This window comes from Aptenodytes forsteri, unplaced genomic scaffold, assembly GCF_000699145.1.
Source record: "Aptenodytes forsteri isolate BGI_AS27 unplaced genomic scaffold, ASM69914v1 Scaffold224, whole genome shotgun sequence".
Lineage (NCBI taxonomy): Eukaryota > Metazoa > Chordata > Aves > Sphenisciformes > Spheniscidae > Aptenodytes > Aptenodytes forsteri.
Genome location: NW_008794879.1, coordinates 2,093,809 through 2,111,406, shown reverse-complemented (window position 1 = coordinate 2,111,406; position 17,598 = coordinate 2,093,809). Strand labels below are relative to the sequence as shown.

The 17,598-nt window shown below is 43.7% G+C and overlaps 1 protein-coding gene across 1 annotated transcript in view; it reads left to right on the top strand.

Annotated features, from left to right (window-relative positions):
* The window catches only part of NRG1 (neuregulin 1), a 314,057-nt gene that overhangs the window by 191,297 nt on the left and 105,162 nt on the right, over positions 1-17,598 (top strand). The gene's annotated exons all lie outside the window — the stretch shown is intronic.

Sequence of the window (17,598 nt, the reverse complement as noted above, 5' to 3'; positions counted from 1 at the left end):
CTTTTCTTACTGCTAGTATGACTTTTATTATTTCCCTGGAATGACTCTTTCCATCCATTTCCCACTGGGGAAATCTTTGGCTTAAAACAAGCTGCAGGCTATGCTTAGTTCTTGAATATTTTAATGATCTACACAAAACCCATTAGCTGCCACAATGGCGACTAATACTTGACAGACAGTAGGATAACAGTTGTCTCAGAGTCTGCAAGAGGCCAGAAGAATCTTAAACACTAATTTTGCAGGAGAGATGAAGGATTGCCTTGAGCAGCAATGCAGCTCATTCAAATCTGTGTCTGTCTGTCTCTGTCGCAATGTAGAACTGGTGTTTCAGTTCTGTGGTGTAATGAGCTCTGAATCAGATGCTGTCCCTGGTTACTAGGCAAGCTACATCTGCAGAGTAGATGCTTGTAACTCCTTTATATATTTGTCACTTTGGAGGGAGGAAGAGGTTAAGATAGGTCCAGGGAGGGAATGCTGTGAATATGGATTCTGTATTTTTATTGGTAGACTAGTAGTCAAGCCAACGTAGCTGTGATCCCTAAGAGCGGCGGATCAATCCCAAGCTTCATGGGAGGTAACACAAGTCTGAAATCCTCTCTGCACATGTTCAGCCAGCACATTTGGGCTGTGCATCGGTGAAATGCCTTCCTGGAGGCAGGGGAGAGGAAATTAGACATGGCTTAGGGACTGTTTACCTTAACCTGTCCAGCTGCATGTTTCTGTCAGATGCTGAGGATTCTCGGTGTCTTTCCACAACGTCTGTATCCTGCACCAAGTGTATAAGTGACCTCTCATGTTGGCAGCAACACCGTGAGTGAATTACACTTGAGAAGACAGGAGCTAAATGCGAGCACCTTACTAATTGTTCCAGCCAAATGGACACCTGGAGAGCTAATGTACTGTTGTACTTACTGCTTGAGTTATATGTAGAAAATATGCAGTAAAACTCCAGATAATTGGATGTGGATTGCATTTGCAATTATTTGTTCACTGGATAATATGCATGCATCAGAGACCTAATATTCACCCCAGCAAGAGAGCACAGTTATAGGCAGGCTGAGCAAATGGAGCTTTTCAATTTAAATGTGCAAATGAATTTTATACACACATGGGCACTATTAGCAGATGGCCAGTAAGGAGGGCTGGGTATAGGGGAAGGATTCTTTCCTTTTAATTCATTAAGAATCTGTTCCTCTGGATGATGTTTCATCCTGAGGAATAGCTTTTATTTTCTGTAAATACCTTGTAAAATATGAGATTGCCATTCACAACAGCCCAAAAGCAGCATGTATGAAGTACTGGATGGAGAATTTTCTCTGGATGGAGAAAAAATAATCAAAAAGAGTGAGCCAAATATACTGACTATTATCAAATTTGCAGAACAAGATGTTGAGTGGGTAGCTCTAGTAGAAACACGTTAGCTATAGTTGATGAATTGTCACAGGATTGCTGAAAATTTTGAAACTTCCTTAAGGAAAAAAGAATTCTTAAAAAAGCCATTTAAGAAGAAATGGTCATCCACTAACTCTTTAGAATGGCAGGCAAGTGGAGAATTGGTTATCACTTGTTTAGACTTGCTGCTCTCAAGTTTATATGCTGTATCCTAGTATTAAAGAGGTGGTGGAGCGCAGGAAAGGCTAGTCTAAGCAGAAAGGAGAGGAGAGCATGTGTGTATCAGCTGGCATTTCTGCTGAGCCTTTGTCTCAACCAGATCTTACCACTCATTTCTTAAACACTGCCATATTCTTGGCATCTCCCCTTTTGTTATCACAGGAAATTGTCAGCATGACAAAGTACAGTGTTTGCAAGAAACACTGACTAATAAGGGTCCAGTGAGTCTTTAAGGAGCTCTACATACTTTTCTGATCTCTAGGGCTATTTCTTCCTCAGCCCTAGTCATGATTGTGTCTTGGCCTTCAGTAGCTCTGCAGAAAATAGTCATTTCAATTAATTTTCAGCATGATCTCTGCACACAGTACCACCTGTCAAAATTGAAATATCACCAGCTCTTGAACGAGAGTCCCAGCTGTCAGCCAGTCAAACTGACCATGTGTGAAGCAGTCATGCTGCTGTACCTCCTCTACCTGGCCAGGGAAGAAAGGGAAGCTGACCTTCTGGAAAACAGCATTTGCTGCAGGGCAGAATTTCTGCCACCAGCCTATGCTCACAGATGATGGGGAAACAGACCAGCCAGAGACAGGCAACAGCAGGTAGGCTGGCCAGCCCCAGTGTGCGCCGAGCCCCATGTTCTGTCTCAGGCAGCAGGCAGCAATTAGTGCGTCAGGGACTGGTGGGGAAAAGGCACAACAGAAAGATGATGCCTTTGCTAAATGAGTTTCCTCCTAAGCCATGACCATGAGAGGTAACTCAACCTTTCTGACTGCTATTTTTCCTCTTGTTAGATCTGCGGGGAGTCTTGTCTCTTCTGTAATCTTGTTTGGTTGTTGGCTTCAGCTCCCTCCTGCTCTCCCATAGCAACCACCACCCCGTTATGCCTTGGATCAGGTTCCTCACTGTAAGGCCACCAGCGCCCCGTGACTTAGGAGGGGGGCTTCTCTCACCTTATAGGCCCAGGGCAGTCAGGGACGACAGATGATTAAAGCCTAAGCCACTAAGTGGAGTGTAATCTTCTCTTGGTCTGTTGCCTCTCCTCATCCCTTATCTACATCGACTAGAAACAATTACAGCAGCAAGCCACATAATCATATATTGTGGCTGGAGTCATGTGCCATTTCAGACACCTTGAACAGTGTCGCACATGATTGATGTGGGAATACAGAGCACCAGAATATGTCAGTGCTTTACTGATTACTGTCTCTAACTGTGGGCAAGGCCAAAAAGGGAGACGAAGGTGCAAAAATAATCTTCATGGAAAACTGTGGGCTTGTTTTATTACCTAGAAAATGTCATCCTTGCCCTCTTGTGATTAACGATTTACTTACACGCTAAAGCATGAGGCTTAGTAGCCCTTGCGCAAGAAGCATTTGTTTTTGTTAGTGCAGCAAGGGAATACATGTTCCTCTTTTCCGTGCAACTATCAAATCTTCTGTCAAAATTTCCTTAAGAACTTGACCTGAAGGGGGCCTAAGCAAATAAGTGTTTCCCAATGGCAGATAAAATTTTTTTTTTCTTTTCTGTTCCCATATAGAAAAAATAAATGTGTCTGTTCCCCATACAGGAAAATTTAACCACAGAGGGCTATAAAATCACCTGGCAGGCTGGAGAGGCATAACTTGGCCTGCTCCTCACAGCCCACAGAGGTCCCTCTCTTAGCTCAAGAGATGGAGGGGAACACCCTGACTGGCAGAAGGCACTCCCTTCACTACGCTGGTGATGTAAGATCATAAACTGGGAGACCTTGGGGGTCTCATTTTGCAGCCTATGTGAAGTGCTGAGAAGGATGCGTGTGTTAGTCTTTTCAAGACTTCTAACTGACCTTAAGACTGGCCACAGTTTGACCTGATTATGGTTTATTTGTCCCAGGGCAGATACAATTCATATGTATCACCCACAATTAATATGTGGGTGAACATACAAGGAAAACAATGTCTTCAGCAGGGAGCCAGCACAAGGCTTCTGTCACTGACACTCGCCTTTGCCCTGTCGTTTCACCCACTGTTATTAGAAATTCATCAAACATGTCTGGAGAATTTGCATGCTTAGCCTGCTTTGGAAAGAGGGGATTGTCTAGCTGTGAAAGGAGATTATGCAGCAATTTCCTCCTCAGCACAGAAAGGCAATGAATCTGACTCTTCATTATAGAGGAAGGATGAGTAAGAACGGTTGCATTTCCTGTGCAGCGAGAGCAACATGAGCCGTGCTCCAGGTTCCTTTGGGAATTTCCATGATCATGTCGATTTCAGACACAATGCATAATGTTACTACGAGAAAACGTAGATGTTCAAATAGGAATGCTTGTGGGGAAGGGGAAAGGGATCGATTCATTAAATGATGTGTTTGATCTCAGCTAGAAAGACAGCTGTACAAAAGAAGACAGGCTCAAAGTTAGTTGCTTGAGTTTTATAACTCATACATTAATTACTGACAGCAGCAATGTATTTCTGAGATGACTGTAGTTTTTAATAGATATTCTGACATTCTCTCACCACTTATTAAAAATATTTCCCTCCACTTATAAAAATATTTTGCTGTGCTTTCATTAGGTGAGAGGCTGTAAAGAAGTCTTGCAGTTCCTTGTATTTGCTAAATAAATGAAGGAGAGAGGTCCCACAAAGCAACTGCATCTCTCTCCTATGTTTTCACACTCCTGCTCAGGGTGAACACAACTCAGTGCTGCTGGTCAGGCATCAAACACTCCCCTTCTGTTTCCCAGAGTCTCTAACAGATATGCAATCCTGCTTACATTTTTCTAAATCCTTTACTTGAGGGAGGTTGTACATCTGCAAATGCAGAAATGTATCACAGAGACAACAATCACAAGGACACATTCTTGAATGCTCAAGAAAGACAGACAGTCCAGCAATTGGATGTTAGCAAGACACTGATCAAAGGAAAGATTTCCTAAGCAACCCTCAGCACATCCCTTAGGGCTAGTATGAATGTGGGTTGCAGCCTGGGAATCCCAGACCAACACTTGGCTCCTGAGGGTACAACCCATGAACCCTGAACTGCATGTGCAGGCACCCCAGTGAATGCCCAGAAACACGTTAGATGCCTCAAAACTAAAAATATTTCCTACGAGGATTAGTCCAAACAATTACCAAAGGTTGTTCCACACTCATGTGCTGAGTGGGGAGCCAGGCAGGCAGCCAGCATCTTGGAGATGACTAAGATGGAGCAGGAGTAGTTGTCTCCAGTTCTGCCCATCTCCTAGATCCTCACCGCTTCCTCAGAGTTATGGAGGCCAAAAAAAGGAGGGGGAAAGCATTAAACCACCATCGAACAAATGCACCTACTCTTTGCCTGTGAAGAGATAGTGTTTACCATGTCTTTCCTCTGTCCACAGAGTCTTAGAAAAAAGCTTCAGTGACATTCGTCTATCTAGTGTAAAAATGTTTCATCATTGTCTGCAAAGCTGGAGGCTTACTTCAGCAAGAGGACCTTGGAAGTTCTCCCTAAAACAGCCTGCAGTGCCAGCATTGAAAATGTGCTCTCAGGAGAGAAGGAAAACTCCCAAGGGGGAGAAAAGGGGTAGCCATGTCAGGTTATTTTAAAATAAAACCCAAAAGCTGCTATTAACATCTTGGGTGAAGTCTACCACAGTAAAAGGATCTGAAGAGCAGTCCTGGTTCATCCAGCACCCTCCAAGGTAAGGAATGGAGGAGAGCCTTCAGTCATGAGCAGATGCAGATGTGAGAAGGGAACTGAGGTGCCTAAGGCCACATGGTTGGGTGTGCCTATATACCAAGTTAGGCCCATTTTAGGTGCCTAGGCACATTTTTTTTTAACTGGCACTTTTTTTTTCCTCATAAAGGAAATGCAGTGACTTCTCATGCCTTATTAAAAGATTACTTGTTTGGCTGGTGGCCATAGAGGGATAATTCCTCTTATTGCTCAATAAATCAAGTTACTGTCATTTTAAACACTCTAGCTGAATTTCTGATGAGCACATGAAAGAGTTAACTCTACCACTGTCACGTTACCACAGCATTAAAATAACAGCAAATTTGGGGAACATAAATTTTATCCTCTCTTGTAGCATAAATTTGGAGCATAGGTAAAATCCTTATAAAACTATGCACATTCTGTAAAAATCTGTCTCTTACTTGGAAAATGCACAAGTAGAACTGTGGACTAGTAAAGTGCATAAAAAATATGTGCAGGAAAGCAGATTGGTGTCTTTTGAATTTGTAGGCATTTCAAATATGTTTTTTAAATTTTTAAATAAAACTTCTTAAAATGTTAAACAGTTTTTTATTTCAGTTAACACAACTTTTCTTATGTACAATAATAACCAGGTTATCCTGGGCTGGAAGGAGGCGTTGATTTAATTTGAAGTGGTGGGTTCCTTCTCTGAAAGGTTTTTTGTTGCTTTAGCAATTGAAAGCCTTTCTTTCCTAATAGGATTAGCCTGAATAATTACCAAAGGATTTCTCTGTGTCATCTGAGTACAGTTCCCCACAGCGGTATTAAAAAGCCTGTCTGCAGTAGGGAAATAGTCAATGACCGTGGGTAGCTGAAAAGGTTATAGTTAACTGTTGCCACACAAACCCGAGAAAGTCATCTTCAAAGGCAGGACCACAGAGGTTTTTACCCTAATCCCCATCATGCCCAACTGGTGAGAAGAAGAAACAGTAGCTCCTTGTCAGCAAGAAGCTACTATGGAGGGCTCACAGTCAGCAGGGTGAAGTGGGCGGCCACAGCCTGAATGGTAGGTGTTGTGACAACCCTCTTGCAGCTCTTGTTCAGTAACATGCAAGTGACCTGGGACAACAAAGCTTTTTGTGCCAAATTTTTTGCTAGCCCTTTGGTTCTGGCTGCACACCAGGGTCCTCCCCTCTGGCCTATTAGGAAGGAAGTCTATTTGCCTCTCTTTGGCAGATCCCTGAAATCTGTGAGACACGTCAACTGTGTGTGGGAGAAGCTTGTAACTCTTCAGCTTTAGGACAGCTCCTTGCTGTTTTTTTACGATTTTTACATTTTAGGTACTATATCGAGGAGTTACAAATTTTGTACAAAAAAGGAACCCCTTGAGGAGAGGAAAAAACAAAATGTGACTTGGGTTGAGACTGCACAAGTGCATCCTGCTGGGGGAGCAGGTCTGAATTAATTTCTGTGACTTTAATCTGTGTATCTAATCCGTAACTTTATTACTTGTTCAAGTCACACCGTATTTTTCTGCTGTTCTAAGCCTTCATTTCAGGGGTTCTGGCTATGTATCTATATTTGTATGCAGCATAATATGTTGTCCAGGATAACTGGAAAATGAAATCTGAAAGGCATTTCTTCAGCATGTGTGTGCAGATACCAGCTTGACAGATACATGTCTGTAATGATAGATCATTGTTCAGTGTGCCAGGAAATGAGCACTTCTGGCTTGACTTGTCTGATACTCCTTGAAATCACAGGACATGTGTGGGGATTTTTTCCAGCTCACTGTGAACACTGTGTTGTTTTGATGGGAAAAGGGCTTGGTAAAGACCTTTATTTGGGGTGCTTTGTCTCATGCTGCTATCTGTACCTGTTTCCTCTCTGCCCGTCCTCTGGAGACTTCTGACTTGCATAATTGCATTTGAACATAATCACATTCGTGGATCAAAGAAAATGCATAACCTTATTGTCGCAAGTTAATTGTTCCTGGAATAATTCCTACAGGTTGTCCACAGTTGCCTGTCTCAGTGATAGATTCAGACCCATCATTCCTCCCAGCTTCTGTGCTTTTCCAAATAGCCGGTATTATTTAGCCACTTTAGTTGGCACTCTTGGAAACTCTGTCATTACCTAATGCACCAGCAAGCTGACTGTTACCAGTAGTGAAAACTTACCTCTACACGGATGAGCAGTAAACCTGAACTTTCTGTCTGCTGCAGCCACATTAATAATGCATTATGTTTCCTGTAATTACATACATGCACAGAGATTTTTTTTTTAGTAAGAGGAATAAAGGAGATGGAGGTGGAGGGTGGAAGGTGGTGGAAACAGCTACAACTAATTATTAATGTTGACTAGACCCCAGCTGCATAGGTTTCTAATTAGCCTATGTCTAACCCTAATAGTCACTGTTGGGATAATACTAGCACTTCTTAAGCAGGCTAGTTTAGAAGGGGAAGTATATTGTCTGCTCACACCTGCACTGTGTAGTGTTACTAGCACATACTCAGCAACGCAGGCCAAAACTTTATCCTTTTTTATTTTTCAGTTCACTTGGTTAAATTTTAGTCATTTTGTGTCCTTCAAGGCAGCCTCAAAGAGTGATTTCTGTGCAGCTGAGCAGGGCTGCTTTCCTTATGAAACCATGAACTGATGCCTAACGAAGGAAAGGGATGTAATATACAGAATTTCATATATTTTTCAAGTGTTATTAACAAGGCCTCCAGAGAATCATTTCAAATTGATCAGTGAGGCAGGATCACCATCTTCGCTCTTTGGAGCGAAAGGAGTTCAAAATTCAAGACACTCTGCCTTTTCCTTCCTTAGCTGAGCTTCAGGCTTCTGGAATAAGTAGAAACAACGTTATGCCCATGAGTATGTGTGCCAGCCTGGTCTGCCCCGGGGAGCTCAGGCTTTGCCCTGTGGAGCTTGGGCCTTTAGAATCAGATCTATTTTGGTCACATCCTTGTTTTCTCCTCTAGCATGTACAAAGTTGTTAAAGTACAGTTCCTTTATCGAAAACCCTGAAGGAAGGACACAGGGTTTAGTGTGAAATTACAAACACAGAGAGGATTTGTTGCCCTTTGGCAGCTTTTAATTTAATTGGAGTTAAGTGGCAGTTAAGCAGTATGCAGGGAATTTTTGAGCAAGAGCAAGGCATCCCTCAGGTGAAAGCAGGTATTAGATCTTCACTATCACTGTGGCTAAGCAGGCTGAAATCTTGCCCGCACTGGCAAGAAATTTGGCCCCATCTTTGCAGCAGTCAATGACTGAAGGAATGGTAGAGTTTTACAGGGGTTGGCTTCAAACTATGGCCCTGATCAGAAAGGGCTTTAGGGACACCATTCACCTTGTCCGTGTGTGTACAAGCCAAGGTCGCTAAGTGCCTCTTTCTCCTTCTTGCAGCTTGTAGGTGCTTATTTCCCTTCCCCACCATCACGGCCACCCTTCCCACCACAGGCATAGCATACCTACAGTGGTGTGCAGGAAGACAGCTCTATTTTATTGGACTTTTTCTCTGGATAGTAATTTGGATGAGCTTGGCTGGGAATACAGGATACAGGGTGACTGCAGCCCTGCCTGTCTGGCCCACCCTTTCAAATACTCTTTCGGAGTAAATGCATGTATTCCTTAGGCACCCTCAAGAAGAAGGGAAAAGACAGTCTGTCCTCTCCACCTCCTTCATGTAGTCCCGTTGCCACTCCACAGCCTCTGTGGTGAAACACAGGCAGACATAAGGCACCCCCGGTGGACATGACCTGCAGTTTGAATGCAGGAAATGCTGCAGGAATAATGCATCCATCAAATGAAATGATGATTGCTGTGAACTCATTCTGATACATATATATGTATGAGCGCATAAACACTCTGTCACATACTGTTGTTGTCAGTAGTGGGGATTAGAAATATCTGGGTTCTGTAGCAAAGGCTCCATTTACCTGCCTTCCTCTGTCCTGTTGTGGGCTTTAAAAACCTGTTTTTTGCTCTGTCACTGCCTCCTATGCTCCATTTCTAGGTTGTCCAATGTCTTGCAGAGGGGAGTGTTTCCAAAGCTGCACTACTGCTCTTACACCATCCAGCAGCAATGGCCCACATTGCCCTGCCCTGTGCATGCCCGTGTGTTAAATGCAAACAAGTTACAATGAACCCATTTTACCCCAGTGTAAGGGTCTGCTCATGTCTGGAGCAGGACAGAGTCTGCTCTGTAGCTTTGAACTGCATCAACAAAATGAGAGTACAGCAGATAGATAGATTTCTTTAAGGTTTTGGAATTTCCTCTTTGCTGTTTTCCTCTCTTGCTCTTGACAAGACTCAACCTGATGCAGGAACATTGAAGTCCTGTGTATGAGAAGAGTTAACTACCTTATTTCAATTCAAATTTTGATTTCTAAAAGGTGAGAGCTTTGCTTTTGCACCAGACCATATATAGCACAAAGAGAGCCTGGGTGCAGGGGTGAGAACGATGTGACAAGACATCTTAAAACGCAGGCTGGGGTTTGCATTCAAAACATAGCTATGTAGTAAAACCATATTTGATTAGACTACTGAAAACTCATGACTAGACATAAAATCTCCTTTGTCATACTTATTTGAATTCTTCTTAATTATTTGCTGGAAATTGACAATGTTTTCCAGCCAATGCCAAAGGAGTGATTCATGCCTTCTATGGCTTTCTGAATGCACTAAGAAAGAATATTAAATATTAAATATTAAATGTCCTTGATGATGCTAGGATTCTGAGGCATGGTGAGAGCTGTCACTTGTTATTGTTGGAATTTTTGCAGTTATAAATACTGTGTTGCTTATCTGTTTTAAACAGCGAACATCTCAATTCTGCTAACTTGAGCATAGTCAGGCTACATATAGACATGACCAGAGCTGAACCAACCAGTGTAATTGAATTAATATCTTGATTTAGGATGAGGTAGATTAAATCCATTATTTGGAGGTATTTGCAGAAAACTGCTATGCAAACCAGCTCTTGAGCTGAAATCATAACATTTTCTGCAAGCAAAATTCTGAAGCCTGCAGATTCTGAATGTGTAACTGTACTGTAAGACGTACTTTACAAATCTAAGCCAGTAATATGTCAATGTCCTATCAATAATACCCGTTTATTTAATGATACAGAAGTTCTTCCATGCAGTAGGCTGGCTCCATGTCTTTGACTTCTTTCTTTTTGTTCTTCTAATAGCAAAACTATTGAATATACATACGCTGAATAGTTACTCTGTGAAAAAGTCCAGGTGTAGTTGAAATTTTGAAAATGACACTTTAAAGTGAAGTGAAGTTTGATGCCTTAAGGTTTAAACAGCGGCAGTTGGGAATATGTGCAGGTACAAAAATAATTCTGCCTTCACAAAAAATGAAAGGTGTAGTAAGTAGAGTCAAGATTTTTCAAGTCAAGAATAATGGGTATCTTGTTTGTATCTTCTAGGAGCTTCTGCCTAAGTTAAGCCTAAATTCAGGAAGGGTCTTGGGTCATGGTTTCACTATGCAAAGTCTTTGTAAGAAGACAAGGTCAAGGAACTTCTGTCCTTTGGAGCATGGTCCTGTCCCCATTCCTCCAGCCTATATATGTTTAGGGGGCCAGGCTGGGAATTAGTTGGTAAGCTTACCCATTAAAAAAAAAATCTTAAAAGAAATTCTTTTTAAGTCAAAAATCAGTTCTCTGATCCAGTTGAGAGTCTGGTCACATGAAAAATGTTACTGAATTAGTGCAGGTGACAGAACAGAAGGAGCAAAAAGAAAGGAGAAACAGGGAAAAGGATGATATTGCTGCCAAACTGTTTATCATGAAACCACAGCACTACGCTCCAAAATACCTTTTCAGTTCCTGAATTAGGCTCTGATTCAAAAAGGCACTTAGATATATGATGTAGCCCATCTCTAATCAGGAAGGCATTTCACCACTTGTTTAACTCCATGCACGTTTAAGTACTTTATAATCAGGGGCCAATGGTGGAGGGGTAATTCCTTGATTCAGGGCTTTTGGGACCTTTACTCAAATTATCAGTGTCCAGTGACTCCCCCAGCAGCAGCAGCACTGCAGATATAAAGGCTGGCCAGCATAAAATCCTGCATAGCCATGCCTGTGCAAAGTAGCAGCATTGCCACTGTCCCATTGACACCCACAAGGAATTTCTTCCATCTGAATAAACTGGCTGAAATGCAGGCACGCAGATGCATTTCAGCACTAAGGTGGGTGGGAGTTAATGAGCGAGCCTGGGCCCTATGATTACAATGCTGCCCCAGCTCACTGCCACACTGTGAAAATAAATAATCGCAACCGCCCCAGCAGGTCTGCTGGGGACTCCAGTGACGGGGTGAAGGTGGTGCCAGATATGGAAAAAAAACAAAAAAAAAACCCAGGAAACTGCATATGGTCTTTTTTCTGCTGCTTCTACCCTCAGGCAGAAGAGCCTAGCTGAGTGCATTACATGTCTTTGCATGTCTTAAATGCTCCTTTACCACATGGCAGAGCTAATTATCATTAGCCTGAACAGTGGCAGGGCTCATCCCAGTTTTGTGGCTGAGCAGAGGCTGGGGGAATGAGTCAGTGCCATTGATGAAAAACCCTGACATTCGTGGTTTGATGTTGGATTTCTGTGTCTCGTGTAGTGCCACTAGCTCTGCTTTTGATTAGGATGAAAGAAACTCAGTGTCTCACATTTCACTTGAAGATGAAAAGACTCAGAAAACCTTTTGGTTCCCCTGAAATAACAGCCCATTTCATGGCAGTTTTCAGTTTCAATTACTGGCTGTAGCTATTTAAAGTATAAACATCCCTTGAAACGGCCATTGTAGTTGTGTTGTTTTTTCAAATCACTGTTTCTGCAAGCCATATCTGTTGGACTTACAGAAAGTATGTTCCTGGTGTAAATGCCTGGTGTAAAAGTGCACATGTGATGTCAATACAGAAAACAGTGCCACAGAGGCAACATGAGCTCTCCCAAATGTTTTCACAAGCACTGAAGTTTCTATCCTGTGCTCCAGACATTTCCAAGAAATGTACTACTGTGAGGACCTGCTTCTGACACGCCTACTTGTACAGTGCAATAATTCCAGTATAGTTGTTTTGGCTTGAGGTTACGGAGATGGTTTGAATACAGCCTCTTCATGTCCCTGTCTGAGGGTAGGGGGTCTTCCCACAGCAGCCCTCGTATACCAAATGAATTAAGCACACTAATGAATCTGCTGACATTGACATATTTACCCTCATGTCGAAGGCTGAATATGTGCTTAGAAGTTTGTATTTTTACTGCTCATGTCTTCCTGCGTTTTCTTATGGGCTTGATGTTTTTTCTTCTCAGTCACATATGGCTGCAAATGGCCAGAGGGTTTAAAAAAAAATAAAGGGGAAAAAGGTGGTGGGAATGGGCAGAGACATACAAACAGCGCTAGCATACGTATCCTGTTTGCTTTCCATCAGATGAAAAATGGGATGTGTGTGTGTGCAAGTCCTGTCCCATTTTAACATTCGCAGTTCCAGCGACAGGACCAGTATAGAAACAAAATAAAGGTTTCTCCTTGTGCCATTTGAGCTGAGAGATGAGGTTTTTAGGGAAGGCTTTTGGAAGGACTCAAAGGGAGTTAGTGCTGGCATCAATCCAAGGGAGATGGATTAAGGAGGGGAGATTGGTGAAGCACTGAAAGGAGAAATAAATGAATCGTTTGCACCATGTGTGATAGCCCACTCTTCCCACACCATGGCTGCTGGCAGTGATGCTGCTTATTGGGCCTGCTCACTTGCTTTGGGTCACCCCCCATCTTTAAATAGTGCACTTACTTAATTTGAAGAAAGTGCCTGCAATCAATAAAAAGAGATCCTTTTATCTTCCTCATCAATCTCTTGTTAATGAACACGTACTTTTTTTCTTTTTAGCTTCTTGGTTACAATGCTTTTAATTTCTCAATGTATGGGGAAAAAAGGGAGTGCAATCAAACACATGATGGAGCAGCTGATGCCATATATTGCTGCTTGCTTCTTTCTGAAGAATGGGCATGTTCTTAAAGGAAAGCAGTGGTCTGGGGGGAGATCACTTGCCCTGCACTGATGTGTGGTCCTCTGAGCATCCTTTCTTAAACTGTGATCCAGCAGCGCCATGAATAACCACTTGTGAAGACATACTTTACTTTCCTAATGTCCCAGTACTTGCAAGAAAGTAGATAATTCTTAGAGAATCTTCTTGTGGACTACTGGGACTTTATTTAAAGCAGATGGATATTTGAAATCCAATGGCTTCCATGAGAATGACTCACCAAGCCTGATTTCCAAAACCTTCAGCAGATTTGGATCTGATTATGGCATGACTGAAGGGTCAGCTGAGTCAAATGGTACTTGCTGCTCTAATTTGCAGGATCTCATCAGTTATGATCACGTATCTATTTAAGCTTCATTCACATCTTTGTGGCTGGTCAGAGAGAATGGTCCTCTGCAGTTTGGTAATATAAAATCAACCTCCTTTTAGGACCCGTAAATCCAGAGGAACAGATACAGCTTGTTCATCCTCATCACAGGCTGGAGGTTAATGCTGACTTTGGCTTTGTGTCTTTCCTTGAGTCTTTTGGGAGTGGAACTTAGCAAAATAACACTTGATTCTTTGCAAAAACACTCCACAAAATAAAATTACAGTTTTGTAAGCCTCTGAGTTTCAACCTGTCACTTACATATGGCAAGAGTCCAAATCTCAGTCACAGATTAGCTTCATTAGTGTAGAATCACACTACTTCTTCCTCTAAGCCAAAGAGACCCAAGCCACATAATAATCAGAAATAAATCTTTGCACAAAGACCTAACCTAATTACAAACAGGCAAGTAATTTCCTTCCTTATCCTTCTATATTGCCCACCAATTGGCTACCCTAGTAAAACTTTGTTACCTCCAAGGTCATGCTCCCTCTTGTTTTCTTCCAGGGTCTCCCTTTCTATTAACCAATTGCTGGCTCTTTTCCAAGGCATTCATCTCCTCCAGCCTGGGCTAGAACCCATGTTTAAGCACAGCATGCCAGTGCTAGCCTGTCACTACAGAAATGTAGAAGGCTCAAAACTGCAGCTGCAGGAAAGTATTTCTGCATTGCTTTGGGGGGGAAGGGGAGCAGAAAGGACCCCCAAAACCAGTGAACTGTACCTTCAGTTTACAGTCGTATCTTCAGACCCAAAATGAGAGACCATCAGCCTTTACCGCAGCCACGAGAGCTGGCACGAAAGACGGCGTGCTCCCTTACCAACCCAGATGCGGTAAAGAGCGTGGGGTTGCATTTTTGTCCAAAAGGTCCTGAGAGAAAGCAGCCCCGCGCAGTATCGGGTTGCAGCATCCCGGGCAGGCTGTGTCCTGGCCCTGGCTTTGGCCACGTGTGGAGCGGGGCCAGGGAAGCAGCCTGGCCGATGATTCAGCATTGCCTTTCTCCCTTGTTGGCCGGGGAATAACAGGAGCCGCCAGGCACCTCCGAAGGCAGGGTGCCGCCCTGCTCTTCTCGCCACAAGCCCCAGCACCCCGCAGCTTCAGCGGGGCTGGGAAGGTGAAGCGGCTCTGCAGGCTTCCCTGGGGAGGGGGACGTGAGGAAGTGGAGGTCTGAGCAGAGCTGGCTGCGCGATGCTGAAGCAGGCAGCCTGCGCGCCAGGTCTGGAGGTGCCGCGGGGGAAGGGACCTGCAGCAGAGGAGGGTACTGCAGCCTGGAAGGGAGCCAGGCCCCACGGAGATGCTGCGGCCGCGGAGGCGGCGGGAGGGGCTGGAGGTGGCTGCGTGCCGGGAGGAGATGGTGCAGGCAGGCTGGGCCCTGGCCGGTGGAGGAGAGCATGAAAAAGCAAGGGAGGTAGCAGAAGCTATCCTGCCTCCGTTTAGCCAGGAGGGCTCGGGGGGGACAGGCGAGACCCCTTTAGCAGAGCCCTTCCCCGGTCCCTGCGAGCTCACAGCCCCTCCAGCAGCAGGCTGAGGAGGGGGGCAATGCACCCACATTCAGGGGAGCCCCTGCAAGTGGCCCCACGGGGCTCCTGGGACAAGAAGCTCTGAGGTTTCATGGGGCACTGTGCATGCAGAGGTGACAGCCCATGATCTGGACCGGTAATAATCTGTCTCTCCGTCCAGCTATGTAGCATTGTGCATGATTACTTTAACTTCATGGCGACCCTTGTAAGGAAGGAAGGAAGGTGCAAGATCTCCACATGCATTTCTGTTCACCTCAGCACCAGAAAGATGTGAGCAAAGCAGAAACATAATTTAGAGAGCAGTTAAATGTGGATAGGCTGGAGAGTAGTGAAGATTACAGAAGACTGAACACAGGCAGTTTGCCTGGAAGGCCAGTGCAGGGAAGATGCGGACAGGGTAGTGGATTAAACACAAGCTCAGGGCAGCGTCAGCAGGGAAAATTGTCTTACTGGAAATAGGAAGGTTGAAAAATTACACATGGATAAAGAAGGCAGGACATTTTTAAAAATTTGTGCCAAGCACTCAGATGCTGTAGTATCTCATCTGTGCAATGAAGAGAATATTCCCAGCTGGTTCTCAGCTTGCACTCTGCTTTGAAGAGTGATGCTTCAGCTTCACACCTGAGGAGCAACTTGTGTGTGTGAAAGTATGTATGGTTTTCCCAGATTTATCAGTTAATCTAATAAAAGATACGTCCTTTCTCTAGAAACCTGGCTTACTTGTACCCACAGACCACCACAGCCGTCACGGCAATGCTGCTGAGATGTTATCCTTTCTACAGTGGCTGTGTTGTTACTGCTGTTTGAAACAGGTTTTGAGATACTTGAAAGAGACTGCAGTCACACAGAATATTACCAGCTATGGAGCACAAGTGCTTTGTAATAAGAGGAGCCATGTACGTAAATATGCAATGCAAGCTGTTCATTCTGTCTGAGGTTACTGATCACATCATTAACCTGAGGACCAGACACTTCAGTGGTAATGTAGACTAGATTGTATGATGATTTATCTTTTTACATTCTTCCAGAGAGTGTTATCACTGGCTGTGCTTTAAGGTAAATTCTCCAGGCACTTGAGTGTAGTAGCATCGTGATTACTTCAGTTGGCTACTACAGCCTCACAGGAAGCTTTGTGATCAGACATCCATCAATTAGTCCTTGACATGAGAGTCCATGAAAACACTACAGGATTCATTGAGATTTTGATAAACCATTTTCATGTGCACGTTACTAATGTTCCCATGGAAGTCGGGGCGGGGAGAGTTGGAGGCAGAGAGAGGAGATGGGTAGAAATAGACATCTTTTTTGTCACTGCCGAAAATATGTAACTACAAAGGAAATTACCTTTCAGATGCCTGACTAAGGTACCAGCAAAAATGAGTTCAGGGCCATCTGTAGCACTTGATTCTTTGTTTCCTTATACATCCTGCAGCCATTTATGCTAAGGAGAAAGCGGGATTCATGCTGCCAAATCTTCAGTGCAAATGCTTTCACAAAGTCCAAGGAACTGGAAATTGTGTTAAAAGCCCGTCTCCTTTTATACATATGTCTGTATTGTTACACAGGTGTACTTTTCTGTGGGAGACAAAAGAGACTGGGAATAGAGCTGGTTCTAATCTTACTTTCATTATGTTAACTGGACTGTTGATTTACCCCTGCGTTACACTGCACTGGTGGAAATGGGAGTTAGTGCTAGGTATTGGTAGAGGTGAGGAATGACAGGCAAATTTAAGAACAAAGTGGAAGTCTTGTTAATAATAAAATTCTTTCATTTTTTTCTTTCTTTTTTTTTTTTTTTTAGTCTAAGGGAGAGTGAGGATATATGCTAGCAGCATGCCAGCTCTTGAAAAGTATGTTCAGGAGCTGGCTTCAGTGTGAAGTCTTTGCTTTTTTGGTTTTGGAGGGTTTTGGAAAGGAGGTTGGAAAATGGAATATAAAAAAAAAAATTATGCAAACGTCTTTGTAATAACTTAAATGCAAATTTGTCAGAGGCGGGAATGGTTTTGTTTTGTTTTTTTTCCTCTGCTTGACCTAAGATGCATCCCAGCACTATCCCTAGTGAATGAAACTTATTCAGGGGCTTGGAAAGAAAAGCTGTCTCTAGGTGTCAGGCAGGGAGAAACTGCTGCTGGAAAGCGGTCTTCCCCCCGGGAGAGATCGGATATCAGACTGTGCGAGCCCAGTCCCACCTCTGGCCGCGCTCCGGCTGGAGAGAGAGAGCAGGCAGGAGTTGCGCGCCTGCCCGCTCCCTCCCTTTGATTTGATGGCCTTTATTCCCCCTAATTGGATAAAATAGGAAGTCACTGACAGTCCTGCGTTGCTGGGTGTACTGATTTCCCTCAGACCAGCCCTGCAGAGGGCGGGGGGTGGGGTAGGGGAGGAAGGAGCGAGTCTGTACAT